This window comes from Lampris incognitus, chromosome 6, assembly GCF_029633865.1.
Source record: "Lampris incognitus isolate fLamInc1 chromosome 6, fLamInc1.hap2, whole genome shotgun sequence".
In the NCBI taxonomy this organism is placed as follows: Eukaryota; Metazoa; Chordata; class Actinopteri; order Lampriformes; family Lampridae; genus Lampris; species Lampris incognitus.
This window is the reverse complement of record NC_079216.1, coordinates 41943258-41948666: the sequence shown is the minus strand read 5'-3', so window position 1 is coordinate 41948666 and position 5409 is coordinate 41943258.

Genomic DNA, 5409 nt, shown 5'->3' with positions numbered 1-5409 from the left:
GCTCTGCTCGCACACATTGAGACAAACACACTCTACCGCTCACATACAACGTTCATCCAGTTTTATACAGCCTGCTGCCTCAGGGTCACGCAGCCTTGTCAATAATTTATGTTCTGTTGAATCACTTTCATCAGCCTTGAGTAATGGCAAATTGCAATATTTGCTTTAATACTGATTGGATATTATTGTGAATGTTTTGTTAGTGCTGTGGTCATACATTTCTATTGCTGACTTGATGTCTTTATTGTTTTTAGAAGCTTGGGCCTTGACAATATCATAAGGGACACATTAAGCAAACGAGTAGTAATTTGGCCGTAGCATAAGCCTTACTAACACTTTCTTTTGGCACAGGGTTGTTGTCAGTATACTAAAAAGGGAAGGCCTTTGACCTGACCTACTCTGGCTTTGAATGCAAAAGTAAACTAAACCTTGTAACATAGTGGAAAGTTCGCCAAAAACATCATGAGGTATTTATTGACTATGAGCTTATTTTGTTCCTGAGGCAGCTGCTGGTTTGTTTCATTGACCCCACTTTAGTTAGAGTTTGTGGACCTTTCATTTTATAAGGGGTAGATGGAACAACCTAATCGACAACCCCTTGTCTGCACCGGTGTAGTTGGACCATAAGTTGTAATATACCATTGAAGGCATAATTTTGATTGTCCATCTGTGCAATCAAGGATCTTCTTTACTTAAAGAACTTTGAAGCAAAAGCATGAGTCCAATAGCTTGGCTCTGGGGTAGTTCGAAAGACGTGTGTTAAAAAAAATCAACCAGCATTGTTATCAAGCCTATGGGCATAAAAATAGAATTGAGCAGCCACAGTTAAAAAAGATCCAAATTATACAGAGGAAGAGGTTGGCAAAGAAAAAGTGGGATAGTCAGAGAGATGAAGAAAGTAGACAGGAGTACAAGGACAGGCCCGTAGCCAGAAACATAGTTGGGGGGGGGGGGTCGGGCAACACTGCCGAAAGCTACTGGTAAATAAAATTCCCACACTGTATACTATAGCCTAATACCCAACCGTACGGTAAATGTCAACGTATTAATGGCCCATAGATAATCATCAATGCATTAATAAATAAAAGTGGGTCTTACCTTATAAAAGCAGGTCCAATCGTCTTTTTTGTCTGCAAAAGATGTCCAGTACCTCTTCCGGCGTCACCACAATGTCTCTGTGCTCCGAGAGCAATGTCAGTCCATTAAGCTGTCTTTCCGTCATTGTACTGCGCATTTTGTCCTTGATCCTTCCCAGACGGGAAAAACTTCTCTCGACATGGGCACTGGTGACAGGAAGCGTGGTCAAAATGCGGAGAAGCTTGAAGATGCTTGGAAACAACTCACCGTTACAGGCATTTAATGCCTCAATGGCATTTTGTGGAACATAAGTTGCATCTTTCTATTTATCCCGCCAGGTGTCAATTTCTGACTTTACAACTTCCAGATGCGGTGACACTTCAGGATACAGGTTGGAGAGCGCTTGAGCTGAGCTGTCGTTCAGCATGCTGACCTTAGATGGCAGTAAGGAGCAGAGGTTGGAGATGACATTTCTGTGTTTGCTGAAGCGTTCCTTCATCTGTGATGAATAAAAGTCAAGCATGACTATGAAAAGCTTTTGCCGGTAGTGATTTTCACAGGCCTTCAATGGATCCTCATTGCAGTCCATGCCTCTTCGTGGTCGAAATTCAACCCCATAATTGGCTGCTTGGGAAGAGGTATTTTGGAAAATCTGCCTGAACTCCATCTCAGAGTTAGCCCTCATCTCATCTACCTGCTTAATAACAGCATCAGCAGCTGAAACGCAACTCACCAAGTCACAATTTTCCTTCTGAAGGAAGGTGGTAGGTTTTTGCAAGCATCTTCTCACTCACATTCATGGACAGCATGAATTCTGCATTGTCAATTGAATTAAAGAGCTGAGTGGCTTTGACAGATGTGTCTCCTGTGAAGGTTTCACTGATTTTCTGCAGGCTGGATCGCACAGGGTCTAAAAGCTCGTTGAATGTAAATATTGCGTCGTGGCGTTCGACCCATCTCGTTTCACACAACTTCGTCAGTCGCGTTTTCTTGCAGTCGGGTAAAAGACGCTCCGTCTCGTGTCGCAGACTGGCAGACCGCAAAGCCGAATCATGGAAAAAAGTGCAGATTTCCGAGACAATTCCAAAGCAATTTCGCACCATTTGTACAGTGCAGCACTTGTTTAGGACCAAATTCAAACTGTGGCTGGCACAGTGCACATAAACTGCTTGCTTGTGCTTCTCTTTGATTTTAACTTGGGCACCATTTAAACGGACACTCATGGCAGATGCGCCGTCGTATCCCTGGCCACGTAAAAACTGTAAATCAACGCCTGCATTTGTCAACTGACTTTCGATTGAATAGGCGATTGCCTCCCCGGCTAACTTCTCGATATCAACAAAGATATCTGATGCTATATTGGCTGTCATGCTGGTTCACGTATCTGACACAGACAGAAAGCTGCTCCCGCCCTGAAACATCTTTAATTTCATCTGCCATCACAGCGAAACACTGCGCGGAGTTTACTTTCTGCACCAGTTTGTTTGTTATGCTGATTATTTCATTTTGTACATCAGGACTGCAGTAGCTAGCGTTTGCGGCACATTTACTCAAGTGTTGTAACAGTACTGTGTCGCCAGATGTAGCCCTAAACCTGAGTAAAGCCCTGAAATTTCCGTCATTGTGAGTTGGCTCATTCAATGTCACTGGTCCTGAATCAATATCACCTCTCAGGGCGAGTTCTTGGCGACCGCAAAAAATCAACGTTGCAATGATGCTTTTGAGTTTTTCTCTGTTTTCTTGGACTCGCTTTTTTTCTCTCAGAATCTAGCCTCAGTGAAATTGCATCCATTTTATTGTTGAGAACCATTTGGAAATTGTCCGCTTTCAAACATGCATCCTTGTGATATGCCTTTTGTGCATGGTCTTTGAACGTCTCTAAAGCATGTTTCCAGTCTGAGAAGTGGACATTAATTAGCTTGCCAGCTTTTCTGTGCCCTCCCTTGCCCACATGCTCGACTGCAAACGCAACACAGTGCTTACAAAAACAACCGTCGGACCTTGTTGAGTATACTAGCCAGCTAAACTGGTCAATCCAATGACGCTGGAAACGTAGTGTAGCCCGTGGAATTAGATACCACACAAGACACAATTACTTCCGGGGTTCTTGTAGCTTTAATTTTATTGTTTGAACCTTCGAATGCAGATCGTTTTACTGAGTGCATAAATTCCTGTGTCTTTCGAGCAAACAGCTCATAAATGTTCACAGATGTGGCAAGTTTAACAGAAAAGATTTTAAAAGGAAAATAAATACAACATACAACATACGGTGCAAAATACGGCAGTGGACTATGTATGTTAAACAGGGTTTAACAAAGACATGTGGAACTTCCTGAAGATCGCGCAACTTCTCACTCTGTCAGTTACCTTGTCATGCCTGCAATGGCGAACAGTGGTCGACGGCTCGCGCCCAAAATCACCGAACATCAACTCCAGTAGCGTCCCCACTCACCGCGGAGTCAGAGCACCGTCACACCGCAATCTTCAGGTGCCCCACACAAGAAAGAAAGAAAGAATACCCAAGATGCACTTGGATAACTTGCAGAAAGAGTACCCAAGATGCACTTGGATGACTTGCACGGAGTTACAATAAAAGTCCGCAACACTGCCACTTACTGGTCAAAACATGCAATGACAACCAAAACTATAAAAATACACTCACAATCTGCTTCACAATTTAAATACATCAAATGACATTTTACATGGCTTGACAGTGTAACAATTACATATATTAACAGTTAAACTATACTAAATTTAAGTGGAAAATCATTTAACATATTTAACAGATTTACCACCCGGCTACAGTAGTTTACCTCCTAGTTTTGTAGGGAATGTTTGTCCGATATTGGCCGTCCAGTCCAGTGAGTATATTTCTCTTCTCTGTTCGTCTGATATTTTCCCACCAATATAATCCACAAAGTCGTGTGAAAACGTTTCCGAGGTAGAGGACGGCGGGCGGGTCTGCTAACTCTGGCTCCGTTTCCGAGGAGGAGGGCAGTGGGTCTGCTAACACTTGCTCCGGAAAATCGGTAACGTTAGTGACCAGATCATCTGTAATGTTCTTTTTTTTCTTTTTTTTGAGTCGGGACACGTTGAAACAAAAAAATCACTGATCTTACGAATATTAACTTTACTGCCATTGCCTGATTTACAGTTAGCTTTTGAAAAGCAAACTATAGATCGACCATTTAGCTAGCATAACCAGTGGCAGGTTGCTTAGCTGACTCGTCAGACCCCTTAGCCACTCAAAAGCGTGTGATTTTATTTGTTTTACGAAACAGACCAATAAGATACATCATGTTTGGAAACAAATTAACTGACAGGTTTAACGCCTGTCAGTCATGTAATGATCTGTGCCCTCTGGCTATGTTAACTTATAACATTAATGAAGCAAGGACGACTTCTCTCGTGCTGGGTGTTTATTGACCGACCGGATTCCGACTGACGTTGTTACGTACATCACGTGACTTTGTTGTGGCGCTACGGAAAGCCGTAAGGGACATTAGCAAATCAAATATTACTAGCAAATATTACATCTCCCTTTTTCTGAAAAGTGCTGCTTTCTCTGCAGAGATACAGACCACGTTGAGCACGTTTATAAGCGAATACAATCTTAATAAGAAAGAATATGAAAGTGGAACTCTTATATAACTGGACTGCAACAAAGTAGTGTAAAACATTTCCTTCACTGTCTAAATGTGACACCGTAATAACATTTCATCTTTTTTTCATTTCATTACTGGTAACTGCAAACAGCAGGTAGGTACACAAGGTAAGTGAACGCTGTAAATATTTCTTTTCAAAACATAGCAGGTATAGTACAGGTTGGTGTAAAATTCTCTTTTTTTAACATTCATAAGTCAAGGATTTGTCTTGGTTTGATCGTGCGACCTGACCTCGTGGTGTAACCAGGCTGTGTGTCTGGTTGTCGCTGATTGTTCGTGTCTGGAGGTTCAGCATGCTCTTGCTGATGGGCTTGTGTGTTGTTGTTAGCGCTGGTAACAGTCTGCTGTGAAGTGTGTGTGTGCGTAGTGTGAGTGTTCACTCTGCTTTGTCGCAGGTGTTGACGGTTGCGTTGGTAGATCTGACCTTCTTTGGTTTGGATGTGGTAGCTCCTGTCTGTGTTCGCTGGTCTTTCCACAGTTGCAGGTCTCCAGGATCCATCCTCCTGCCGGAAGCGGATTGGTGTGCCTGCGGGCAGGTGGGGCAGAGGTTTGGCTGTTCGGTTGTAGTATGCCTGCTGGCGCTGTTGACATACCTCTCTCCTTTTGTGAACATCCTCCTGACTGGCGATCTGTGGCTGCAGGTGTTTTGCTGTTGATGGGAGAATGG